The sequence below is a fragment of the Tursiops truncatus genome, chromosome 2 (assembly GCF_011762595.2).
Source record: "Tursiops truncatus isolate mTurTru1 chromosome 2, mTurTru1.mat.Y, whole genome shotgun sequence".
In the NCBI taxonomy this organism is placed as follows: domain Eukaryota; kingdom Metazoa; phylum Chordata; class Mammalia; order Artiodactyla; family Delphinidae; genus Tursiops; species Tursiops truncatus.
This window is the reverse complement of record NC_047035.1, coordinates 97,706,321-97,719,542: the sequence shown is the minus strand read 5'-3', so window position 1 is coordinate 97,719,542 and position 13,222 is coordinate 97,706,321. Positions and strand designations below refer to the sequence as shown.

The window sequence follows — 13,222 nt, the reverse complement described above, 5'->3', positions numbered from 1 at the left end:
TTGAGAAGGATAGGTGTTAGCTCTTCTCTAAATGTTTGATAGAATTCACGTGTAAGCCATCTGGTCCTGGGCTTTTGTTTGTTGGAATATTTTTAATCACAGTTTCAGTTTCAGTGCTTGTGATTGATCTGCTCATATTTTCTATTTCTTCCTGGTTCAGTCTTGGAAGTTTGTACTTTTCTAAGAATTTTTCCATTTCTTCCAGGTTGTCCATTTTATTGGCATATAGTTGCTTGTAGTAATCTCTCATGATCCTTTGTATTTCTGGAGTGTCAGTTGTTACTTCTCCTTTTTCATTTCTAATTCTATTGATTTGAGTCTTCTCCCTATTTCTCTTGATGAGTCTGACTAATGGTTTATCAATTTTGTTTATTTCTCAAAGAACAAGCTTTTAGTTTTACTGTTCTTTGCTGTTCTTTCCTTCATTTCTCTTTTATTTATTTGTGATCTGGTCTTTATGATTTCTTTCCTTCTGCTAATTTTGGGTTTTATTTTTTGTTGTTCTTCTTTCTCTAATTGCTTTAGGTGTAATGTTATGTTGTTTATTTGAGATATTTCTTGTTTCTTGAGGTAGGATTATATTGCTATAAAGTTCCCTCTTAGAACTGCTTTTGCTGCATCCCATAGGTTATGGGTCACCGTGTTTTCATTGTCATTTGTTTCTAGGTATTTTTTGATTTCCTCTTTGATTTCTTCAGTGAACTCTTGGTTATTTAGTAGCATATTGTTTAGCCTCCACGTGTTTGTATTTTTTATAGTTTTCTTCCTGTCATTGATATCTAGTCACATAACGTTGTGTTGGAAAAGATACTTGATACGATTTCAATTTTCATAAATTTACCAAGCCTTTATTTGTGACCCAGGATATGATCTATCCTGGAGAATGTTCCATGAGCTCTTGAGAAGAAGATGTATTGTGTTTTTTTTGGATGGAATGTCCTATAAATATCTATTAAGTCCATCAAGTCTAATGTTTCACTTAAAGCTTGTGTTTCCTTATTTATTTTCATTTTGGATGATCTGTCCATTAGTGAAAGTGGGGTGTTAAAGTCCCCTACTATGATTGTATTACTGTCAACTTCCCCTTTTATGGCTGTTATAATTTGCCTTATGTATTGAGGTGCTCCTATGTTGGGTGCATAAATATTTACAATTGTTATATCATCTTGGATTGATCCCTTAATCATTATGTGGAATCCTTCTTTGTCTCTTGTAATAGTCTTTATTTTAAAGTCTATTTTGTCTGATATGCGAATTGCTATTCCAGCTTTTTTTTTGATTTCCATTTGCATGGAATATTTTTTCCATCCCCTCACTTTCAGTCTGTATGTGTCCCTAGGTCTGAAGTGGGTCTCTTGTAGACAACATATATATGTGTCTTGTTTTTTGATCCATTTAGCCAGTCTGTGTCTTTTGGTTGGAACATTTAATCTATTTACATTTAAGGTAATTATCAATATGTATGTCACCAGTTTCTTAATTGTTTGGGGTTTGTTTTGGTAGGTCTTTTCCTTCTCTTGTGTTACTGCCTAGAGAAGTTCATTTAGCATTCGTTGTAAAGCTGGTTTGGTGGTGCTAAATTCTCTTAACTTTTGCTTGTTTGTAAAGATTTTAATTTCTCTGTCAAATCTGAATGAGATCCTTGCTGGGTAGAGTAATCTTGGTTATAGGTTTTTCCTTTTTATTACTTTAAATATGTCCTACCACTCCCTTCTGGCTTGCAGAGTTTTTGCTGAAAGATCAGCTGTTAACCTTATGGGGATTCCCTTGTATGTTATTTGTTGCTTTTGCCTTGCTGCTTTTAATATTTTTTCTGTGTATTCAGTTTCTGAGAGTTTGATTAATATGTGTCTTGTTGTGTTTCTCCTTTGATTTATCCTGTATGCAGTGTATCTTGTCCCTCTGTTGGGCAGGACCATGTCCAGTGGTGTGTTTTGGGGTGTCTGTGAACTTAATATGACTTTAAGCAGCCTCTCTGCTAATGGGTGGGATTGTGTTCCTGTCTTTTTTTTTTTTAATTTTTATGTATGTATGTATATATGTATGTATGTATTTATTTATTTATGACTGCATTGGGTCTTTGTTGCTGCATGTGGGCTTTTCTCTAGTTGTGCTGAGCAGGGGCTAGTCTTCATTGCGGTGTGTGGGCTTCTCATTGTGGTGGCTTCTGATGTTGTGGAGCATGGGGTCTAGGCACATGGGCTTCAGTAGTTGTGGCATGTGGGCTCATTAGTTGTGGGTCATGGGCTCTAGAACGCAGGCTCAGTAATTGTGGTGCACACGTTTAGTTGCTCCGTGGCATGTGGGATCTTCCCGGACCAGGGCTAGAACCTGTTGCCCCTGCATTGGCGGACGGATTCTTAACCACTGCACCACCAGGGAAGCCCTATGTTCTTGTCTTGCTAGTTGTTTGTCACGGGGCATACAGCACTGGAGCTTGCTTGTCATTGGGTGGAGTTGGGTCTTAGTGTTGAGATAGAGATCTCTGGGAGAGATCTTGCTGATTGATATTACATGGGCCTGGGAGGTCTTTGGTGGTCTACTGTTCTTGAGTCAGCTCTCCCACCTCGGAAACCCAGGTCTGACACCCACCTGGAGCACTAAGACCCTGTCATCCACACGTTTCAAAGAAACAGAAGAAAAAATGGAAACAAACAAACAAAAAAACCTGAACAGATAAAACCCCAAACCGAATGGTAAAAGCAAAACAATACAGAGAAAATCACACAAAGAAACATACACACACACACTCATAAACAGTAAAGAAACAAACAACAACAACAAAAAAGAAAACCAACTCTCAGAACCCTAGGACAAATGGTAAAAGCAAACCTATTTGGGGATTCCCTGGTGGTGCATTGGTTGAGAGTCCGCCTGCCGATGCAGGGGACACGGGTTCGTGCCCCGGTCTGGGAAGATCCCACATGCCGCGGAGTGGCTGGGCCCATGAGCCATGGCCGCTGAGCCTGCGCATCCGGAGCCTTTCCTCCACAACGGGAGAGGCCACAACAGTGAGAGGCCCGCGTACCGCAAAAAAAAATAAATAAAAAGCAAACGTATTCAGACAAAATCACACAAAGGAACATACACACTCACAGAAAGAGAAAAAAGGAAAAAAAGTTTTTTAAAAAAAAGAAAAATTTAAAAAAAGAGAGCAACCAAACCAATAAACAAATCCACCAATGATAACAAGCACTAAACACTATACTAAGATAGACATAAAAACCAGAAACAGATCAGACGCACAAAACAAACCCTGCAGTTGCTCCCAAAGTCCACCACCTCAATTTTGGGAACATTCATTGTCTATTCAGTTTTCCACAGATGCACGTTTCAAGTTGATTGTGGGGATTTAATCTGCTGCTCCTGAGGCTGCATGGAGAAATTTCCCTTTGTATTCTTTGTTTGCACAGCTCCTGGTGTTCAGCTTTTATTTTGGCCCTGCCTCTGTGTGCAAGCCGCCCTCGGGCATCTGTTCCCCACCCAGACAAGAGGGGGTTAAAGCAGTGGCTGATTAGGGCTCTCTTGCTCACTCAGGCTGGGAGAGGGAGAGGTATGATAGTTATAATTAGAATGCGTGTTCAGCCTGTGGTGGCAGAGGCTGGCGTGACATTGCAACAGCCTGAGGCGCTCTCTGTGTTCTCCCGGGGAGGTTGTCCCTGGACCCCTGGACCTTGGCAGTGGTGTGCTGCACAGGCTCCCGGAGAGGTGTGGGTAGTGACCTGTGCTTGCACAAAGGATTTTTGGTGGCAGCGTTAGCATTTCACGCCTATCTCTGGGGTCTGAGCTGATAGCTGTGGCTCGTGTCCATCTCTGGAGCTTGTTTAGGTGGTGCTCTGAATCCCCTCTCCTTGCGCACCCTGAAAGAATGGTCTCTTGCCTCTTTGGCAGGTCCAGACATTTTCCCGGACTCCCTCCCAGCTAGCTGTGGTGCACTAGCCCCCTTCAGGCTGTGTTCACACAGCCAACCCCAGTCCTCTCCCTGGCATCTGACCGAGGCCCGAGCCTCAGCTCCCAGCCCCTGCCCATCCTGGCGAGTGAGCAGACAAGCCTCTCAGGCTGGTGAGTGCTGGTCGGCACCGATCCTCTGTGCGGGAATCTCTCCACTTTGCCCTCTGGACCCCTGTTGCTGTGCTCTCATCCATGGCTCAAAAGCTTCCCCCCTGCCAACCCCTCATCTCCGCCTGTGAAGGGACTTCCTAGTGTGTGGAAACATTTCCTCCTTCACAGCTCCCTCCCACTAGTGCAGGTCTCGTCCCTATTCTTTTGTCTCTGTTTATTCTTTTTTCTTTTGCCCTACCCAGGTACGTGGGGAGTTTCTTGCCTTTTGGGAGGTCTGAGGTCTTCTGCCAGCGTTCAGTAGGTGTTCTGTAGGAGTTGTTCCACGTGTAGATGTATTTCTGATGTATCTGTGGGGGGAGGAAGGTGAACTCCACATCTTACTCCTCCACCGTCTTGAAGATCTCCTCCCTTTCTCTGCCTTTTCCAGCTTATAGAAGCTGCAGTTATAGAAGAAAACAATTCAAGGTGGGAATGAAGCCTGCTCCTGCATCTCTAGGAGACTTCTCTCCTGATGCTGAGCTGTGTACTGATGCCCTTCCGGCCAGAGGCTTTCCTGTACTAAGAAAGCAAAAATATGACCATCTCAGGATGGAAGGAGCTAGAAACAGCTGCACAGATGTGCCCAAGTCACCCTGGCTTCTTAGAGATCTTAGTTTCTAACAACTTTCACTTTTAGTTATGTATTTTTCATATAATCAATTACGTCTTTTGGGCTGAAGGTGAACAATACATCATACAACCAGGGAAAGAGATCAGTTTCGTTTTGAAAATTCAGTATCCTATTAAATCTTTCAAATTGTCTTATAAAATATTTCAAGCTTGGATTTTCTGTAATTTAGCTTATAATAACCACTGAGGGAGATCTTACAATGGTTGATTAGGCTTTAAAAGCTTTTCCTGATTATCTTCAGAAAGACCTGATTATCTTCCTGCTTCTGGGGGAGAGGGTCTATTGGGGAATGCTCCACAAATGAAGTGTGAAGGGGGAAGGGTTGCCTCTGTTCTTGTGTTAACTTGTAGTAAGTGAATAGCTAATACAACTTTGTTTCTTCATTCATTCAGTTTATTTACAGAGGCCTTTGCATGTGCTAGGGTCTATGCTGGCTGTAAGCATAGATATGAATTAGACACAGATTGGCTTTCAGGGGGCTTCCAGTCTAGTATGATAGATAGGTATGCAAATATCATATAAACTAAGTGCAAGAAAATGTCATGGATTTTTCTGAAGCATCTGTATAGTATACAATGAGGATAAAATGGGAATGGACCCATGATTTTATTATCAGAAAATGGGGGAGCATCACTTGATATCCTTGTAAGTTCTTACCCAGAGTAGCAGACATATGAATGAAACGGCGTTCTGAAGGAGGCCTGCCAGTATCCATATACTGGTTCAAGACTCCCGTAAATATTTCTGGAGTATCCACCTTAAGTCAAGAACTCTTTGATGATTAAGAATTTATTGACTAAATGGTCAAATAAAAAGGGAGATTAATTACAGAAGAATCAAAGAAGGAGAATATTCTTCTTGCCAAAAGAATAGAGAAAAGGGAAATAAAGAGGTAGTGAAAATTCAAGGGAGTCTACCTTAATATTAAATATTTATCTAGTAGGTGTTGAAAGTTTTTCCATACTCTAATCAGGCTTATGAAATTTGAAACAACCCCATAAATGTAAAAATATGAGATTTCTTTTGTGGCTTTCCTTGCAGTGGTAAAAACAGAATATGTGACTTAAAAAATAATCTTGGCTTTATAAATCTATGGGGAATGGCTTAAACTCTCAAGTGTTCTTATATTTCTTGAGAAAGAAAAGATATTATTTTCTATAACAGTCATTTTAAACCAAAGCAGCAGTAGATGATTTAATATGGGGGAAAAAAACCCCCTAATAACTTAGTAGAAATACAGGCTAAGAATAGGCAGTTCATAGAGAAAGAAATATGAATGGGTTATACAGATATAAAAGATATTCAGCATTACAGTTAAAGATATGCAGAGAAAAGCAAGGAGATACCTACTTGATTGCCAACATTTAGACATTTGATAATATCTGGTGTTGAAGAGTGAAGAAGCTGTTAACCTCGAACATTGTAGATGAGAGAAATATGGGTGCAACCATTTTGGAGAGCAATTGGATGCTAATAGAATTGAAGATGCACACATATCCTGTGACCTAGTAACTCCACATCCAGAAATTTATCCTAAGATAAGTGGTCAAAGAAGTTATGAACAAAAATGTTTCTGTAGCCTTGTTTCTAATAGCAATACCAAAATGTAACTATCAATTGGAGATCAGTTAAGTAAATTATGGCTGATTCATACTATGGAACATTACACCACTATTAAAGAGTAAGATATAAATACATTTGTGCTAACATAGAAATATCTCTATCATTACAAAGCAAGATGCAGAGCCGTGTGTTTGTTGCCTATAAATGGAAGATATTTTAATGGGTACTCAAGAAGCTTCTAATAGTGGTTCTACAGGGAGTGGAATTGGCTGGATTTGGAGTAGTAAGGAGATTTAATTTTTATTGTATACATTGGATTCTTTTTCACTTGTTTCCCTATGTATGTTTCTTTTTTCAATTAAAAAGAAAACAAGCTAGTTTAAATAGTAGACAGAAGAGCTCAGTGATGGAATGTTAGTGTCAGAAGACTATTTGTAGTCCATGAAATACAGAAAAATTCATCTACTTAGTCATTCTGAGCTCTAACGGTACTTCTAATTCTTTTTCTGCAGCCTCTAGTGAACCTCCAGATAGCGTTCACCAGTGCTTCCTTGACTCTCTCTTGGTTTCCGCACATTAGATAAAACAGCCACATCCATCAACTAATGAAGGATAAATAAAATGTAGTATACCATACAATGGCATATTATTTGGCAGGTAAAAAGAAATGAAATATTGATACATGCTACAACATGTAGTGTGAATGGCTGAACCTGGAAAGTATTAATGGTGAATGAAAGAAGCCAGTCACAGGGGGCCACATACTTCATGATTCCATTGATGTGAAATATCCAGAATAGGTAAATCTATAGAGACAGAAAGTAACTTAGTGGTTGCCTAGGGCTGAGGGGAAGGGTTTCAGGAGAGACTGTTAAAGGATGTGGAGTGAGGTTAGGGTTATTCACACAGCTCTGTGAATAAAGAAAAGGCTGTTGAATTGTATACTTTAAATGGGTGAATTGTATGGTATGTAAATTATATTTCAATAAAGCTGATAAAAAAAGGAAAGGTGAGGAGAACTTACAGAGAACTGAAAATGATTCTGGAATGACTATGTGATACCTGTCTCTCTAATGTGATTATCACTGTACTTCTCTTTTTGTTCTTCCTTCCTGGCTTTCTTTTTCATTCATTCATTCATTTACAAATATTTATTGAACACCCATTCTGTATCAGGCATTATGTGAAATGTTGCTTATATAGTTGTAAAGAATACACATGTAGGCTTTGCTCACGTGGAGCATCCAGTCTATTGGGGAAAAGAGATGTTAAATAAATATTCACACAGATACATGTCTGACTACATACTGTGCTCTGAAATCTGAGGGAAAAGGCTAGGATGCTGTAGGAGATGGAGGGGAGATATGATCCAGATTTGTGAGTTGTTGAGGGCTCCCTACAAAGTGACATTGAAACTGAACTCTGAAGGATAAGTAGGAATTAGCTGGGTGAAGATTGTGTTGAAAAGCATTCTAGGCAGTTGGATCTGCCTGTGTAAGTGCTCTGAGGTGTGAACTGATTTGGTGCTCTTAAGGAAGGGCAAGTGGGTCAGAGCATGGTGAGCAAGGGAGGTGTTGTGTATTTCATATTTGATAAGCAGAGAAAGGAAAGATTCCTCAGGCATTTTGGCCATATCATATTAAGTTTATGAAAGAAATAAGAACGATTTAGAGTTTTAAAGTGGAATTCCAGCATGATATTTACAATTAAAGATATTGTTTTGATTGGTGAGCTGAGAATGATTCGAAGGGTAGCATCAGTGGACGTGCAAACACCAGTTTGGTAGTAATTGCAGTGTCCAGGTGAGATATCATGAAGGTTGATGATAGAGGTGGCTAAAAGCAGATGGATTTAAGATATGGTTCAAAGACTAAGACTTGATGGATTAGACACAGGTGATGTTGTAGGTATCCAGGATGACTCCCAGATTTTTGGTTTGAAAAGCCAGTATCATTAACTGAGTTGGGGAAGAAAGAAGTAAGAGCAGATTTGGAATGCTACAAATGGTATTCTCAATGTCTGTAGGTGGATCACTGTAAATATTATTCAGTGGGCAGAGTTGCTTCCTTCTTGGATTAAAAAAGAATAAAGACAGATCCTCTTGGCACTTCATGGATAATACAGATAAACCCTGCACTAATTGCAGACATTCAGGATGATTCTGTTGAACTGTGTCACATATTGTACTGTGTGGGCTAAATTAATTACATTTACTTTTATCTGTTTTTATGTCTCTTTTCTTTGTTGGGCTGAGCTCCTGGAGGACTGCATCTGCTGCTTATTCATCTTTTGAGGTCCTAATGCATAGTGCGGATTTTGGTAATAAGCATGACATACTGAATAAATGAATGGAGAGGGTACATAGCAAAGTGTTCAAACTAATGTGTTGACCTGGAAAAAGAAGAGGGAGAGAGGACAGTTTATGGGAAATGACTCAAAGATGCAGGGAGAGGATGGGCTTAAAAGCACAGGTTGAAAAAATGGTGCTGTACAAAGGAAGGGATAACCCCCCCCCCTTTTTTTTTTTTTGAGACACTAGTAAGGAAGAGTGAAGTCTCCTTCTGGCACAAGGATGAAGCAAAGACATAGATGTCATTAGAGTTGAGTAAAGGCTAAGTAAAGTGAAGCCTAATGGGTTGGATATAGAAGTTGTTCAAGAAGATAACAGGACTTTGAGATGGAAGAGTACAAGTTATCAATTGGAAGAGTACAAGTTATCAATGAATGGAATGGTCAGTAGGCTTCCCAAGGTCCATAGGATAAAAAGCCCCTTATGACAAAGACACTGCCCACCTTTCAGCTCCATGTTTCGCTGATTCCACTTTCCTAAATATTTTTCATGTTCTCCTCTGCTTCATGTCCTTTCATATGCTCTTCCCTCTTCCTTTTTCATCTACTCTTTTTAGAGAATTCTTGTTCATCCTTCAGGACCTACCTCATGTCTCATATCCATTTGGAAGCATAGTTAAATGCCCCTTCTGTGAGATCCCACACATCCTGAATTTACCTCTGTCATAGGACTTATCAAATTCTATTGCATTGTCTGTGTACACCCGTTTTATTTGGTTCTTTGAAGGCACGACCTCTGCTTGGCTCATCTCTTTGCTTCCAGCACCTAATTTTTACAATGTCTCCAGGAGGTGCTGAAGTATGCTCAGTGAATGAACTGTAGAAATCTTCTCTTTTGAACAGGAAATATGCATGGCACATTTTCAGACATAGCCACGATGAGGACTGATTCTGTGCATTGGGCATCTCCTTAAACTATCACTAGGGAACAAGACTCAGTGCTCTATAGCCTTATGACAAAAGGAATCTGGATAGTTCAGAAAAAGGAATGGTTAGCAAAGAGCAACTGACTTTCATATAAAAGAACCAAAAGCTGCATATAGTTTGGCCTGATTAGATAATTTCAAAAGAAACAACACACAGAAAAATATACAACCAGGGGCTTCCCTGGTGGCGCAGTGCTTGAGAGTCCGCCTGCTGATGCAGGGGACGCAGGTTCGTGCCCCGGTCCGGGAAGATCCCACATGCCGCGGAGTGGCTGGGCCCGTGAGCCATGGCCGCTGAGCCTGCGCATCCGGAGGCTGTGCTCCGCAACGGGAAAGGCCACAACAGTGAGAGGCCTGTGTACCGCAAAAAAAGAAAACCAACACAACCAGGCTTTTCCCACATGGAGACAGCAGAAAAAAAAATTCATCTTCAGAATTTCATGCACTCTTAAGGTTGTATGTGACTTTGAAGGACAAAGTAGCATGATTTTGAACTATTCTCTGCTACATAGAAACAGCTTTGTTGCACATAAATACACTAATGGGATTTTACCAGTGTCTTTAAAAAACTGATGAGTGTACTAAAAAATCATTTGTGGCTGTAAAGAACTTGGTAATGCCTAACTGCTAGAAGCAGCATGAATAGTAGAGAGGGATCCCAGCTCTGCCTCTAACTAGATTTGTGACCTTAGGCACGACTCTGAGCCTCAGTTTCACCATCTATATGTAAAAAAGAGTTGGAGTAGGCATTCTTTAAGAGACCGCATCCTGCCGAAATATTCAGAAACTGTATCCATTGGCTCTTTGGAGTGTGTGTGTGTGTGTGTGTGTGTGTGTGTGTGTGTGTGTGTGCATGTTTCTGTAATGGAAAACAGTGGTCTCTGTAAGGCTCAAAGGGTTAAGGTTCTGTAAAAACAAAAGAGAGTCATAACTTATTGATTCAAAATCCAGTTATTCAAATTCCTAATAATGTGGGCATGAGGCAGCCCTCACTGGAATATCTAATTATTTGAGTTTCTAAACATGAAGAGGAATAAAACTGAAGAGAGGGCTCTGGAATCAGCCAGATATGGTTTGAATCTTGGTTCTGCCACTGACTTTGCCATTTTGGGAAAACTATCTAACCTCTTTAAATCTAATTCCTCATCTGTAAATGTGGTCAGTAACGGTCTCTGCCTCTGTAAGGACTTGAAAGGATTAACTGTAATATAATATTTTAAAATACTTAGCACAGTGTTTGGCCTATTGTAAGTGCTAAATACTAATATTAATACTTGTATTTCAATTTGGTCTTGTATATGTAAAATATGGTTTTAACTGATCTGTCTTACCAGAACTTGGGCCAGGAGGGAGTCTTTAGAAGGCATATGAGGAAAGAGCAGCTGGGAGTGACTACAGATCTTCAGACTAAGAGTAATTCAAGATTTTCATTTTTACAGATGAGGAAATAATATCTCAGGGCAGTTTTGACGTACCCAATGTCATACAGATAAAGTCACACAAAAATGCAATATAAAGAAAACCATAGGAAGATGTTGTATGAGGCCACTAACATTACATATAATGACATCACAATCTTTAATAAGCTTTCTGTATGGTTGAATTATACACCTGAGTAACAGTAGGTGTGAGCTTTGGACCTACGTTGATTTCTATACATGCCCAGTTTGGGAATCTTCAGCTTAAGTTTCTAGATTGTGTTGTTTTTTTAAGAAATAGGATCCCAAAAGATCCTACCCACTTCATTCTTTAAGGCTGTTGCTACATGAGATAAAATATTCTCAACCAAGATGGGCAACAGAATTCCCTGGGAAAATTTAAAAAATTTCCTGATAACTTGGCCTCACTAACAGAACTTCTGATGTTTAGATCTGGAGAGGGGAATGTCTCAGAATTTTTTATCTCACTTTTTCTTAAGAATTTCCAAATAATAATTTTAATATATACAGTTGGTTCTTGATATCCACAAGTTTCACATCTGCAGATTCAACCTACCAAAGATGAAGGATATTTGAAAAAAAAAATTTCCAGAAAATTCCAAAAAGTAAAACTTGAATTTGCCTTGTGGTGGCAGCTATTTACATTGTATTTACAACAATTTACATAACATTTACATTGTGTTAGGTATTATAAGTAATCTGGAGGTGACTTAAAGTATGAGAGGGAGGAGCTTCAAGAAGGCTGAAGAGTAAGACGTGGAGATCACCTTCCTCCCCACAAATACATCAGAAAGACATCTACACGTAGAACACTCCTACAGAACACCTACTGATCACTGGCAGAAGACCTCAGACCTCCCCAAAGGCAAGAAACTACCCACGTACGTGGGTAGGGCAAAAGAAAAAAGAAAAAACACGGACAAAAGAATAGGGACGGGGCCTGCAGCAGTGGGAGGGAGCTGTGAAGGAGGAAAGGTTTCCGCACACTAGGAAGCCCCTTCGCGGGCGGAGCCTGCGAGTGGCAGAGGGGGGAAGCTTCGGAGCCACGGAGGAGAGCGCAGCCACAGGGGTGTGAAGGGCAAAGCAGAGAGATTGCCGCACAGGGGATTGGTGCTGATTAGCACTCACCAGCCCGAGAGGCTTGTCTGCTCACCCGCCCGAGCGGGCGGGGCTGGGAGCTGAGGCTCCGGCTTCCATCGGATCGCAGGGAGAGGACTGGGGTTGGCTGCGTGAACACAGCCTGAAGGGGTTAGTGCACCACAGCTAGCCGTGAGGGAGTCCGGGAAAAGTCTGGAGCTGCCGAAGAGGCAAGAGACTTTTTCTTCCCTCTTTGTTTCCTGGTGCGCGAGGAGAGGGGATTAAGAGTGCTGCTTACAGGAGCTCCAGAGACGGGCATGAGACCCTAAGGCTGCTGCTGCCGCCACCAAGAAGCCTGTGTGTGAGCACAGGTCACTATGCACACCCCTTCCGGGGAGCCTGTGCAGCCCGCCACTGCCAGGGTCCCGGGATCCAGGGACAACTTCCCCGGGAGAACGCACGGCGCGCCTCAGGCTGGTGCAACGTCACGCCGGCCTCTACCACTGCAGGCTCGCCCCGAACTCCGTGCCCCTCCCTCTCCCCTCATAAGTGAGCCAGAGCTCCCGAAGCAGCGGCTTCTTTAACTCCGTCCTGAGTGAAGAACAGACGCCCTCAGGTGACCTACACTCACAGACGGGTCCAAATCCAAAGCTGAACCCCAGGAGCTGTGTGAACAAAGAAGAGAAAGGGAAGTCTCTCTCAGCAACCTCAGGAGCAGCGGATTAAAACTCCACAATCACCTTGATGTACCCTGCATCTCTGGAATACCTGAGTAGACAACGAATCATCCCAAATTGAGGAGGTGGACTTCGGGAGCAACGATATACATTTTTTTTTTCTTGTTCTTTTTTTGTGAGTGTGTATGCTTCTGTGTGTGATTTTTGTCTGTATAGCTTTGCTTTTACCATTTGTCCTAGGGTTCTGTCTGTCTTTTTTTTTTTTTAAGGATAGTTTTTAGCACTTGTTATCATTGGTGGATTTTTTTTTTTTGGTTTGGCTGCTCTCTTCTTTCTTTTTTTTTATTGCTTAAAAATTTTTTTAATAATTATTTTTTATTTTAATAACTTTCTTTCTGTCTGTCTGTCTTTCTTTTTCTCCCTTTTATTCTGAGCCATGTGGATGACAGGCTATTGGTG

General features: G+C 41.0%; 1 long non-coding RNA gene across 2 annotated transcripts in view; it reads left to right on the top strand.

The window, feature by feature from the left end:
* LOC141277856 (uncharacterized) overlaps positions 1 to 13,222 on the top strand; it is a 393,554-nt gene that overhangs the window by 60,425 nt on the left and 319,907 nt on the right. The window contains exons 1-2 of one of the 2 annotated variants that reach the window (XR_012329719.1): positions 6,912 to 6,952; positions 8,550 to 8,614. The exons of the other annotated variant lie outside the window; for it this stretch is intronic. This is a non-coding gene — a long non-coding RNA (uncharacterized lncRNA). Of the gene's footprint in view, positions 1 to 6,911; positions 6,953 to 8,549; positions 8,615 to 13,222 lie in introns of those variants that run through there. 2 annotated transcript variants of the gene reach the window in all.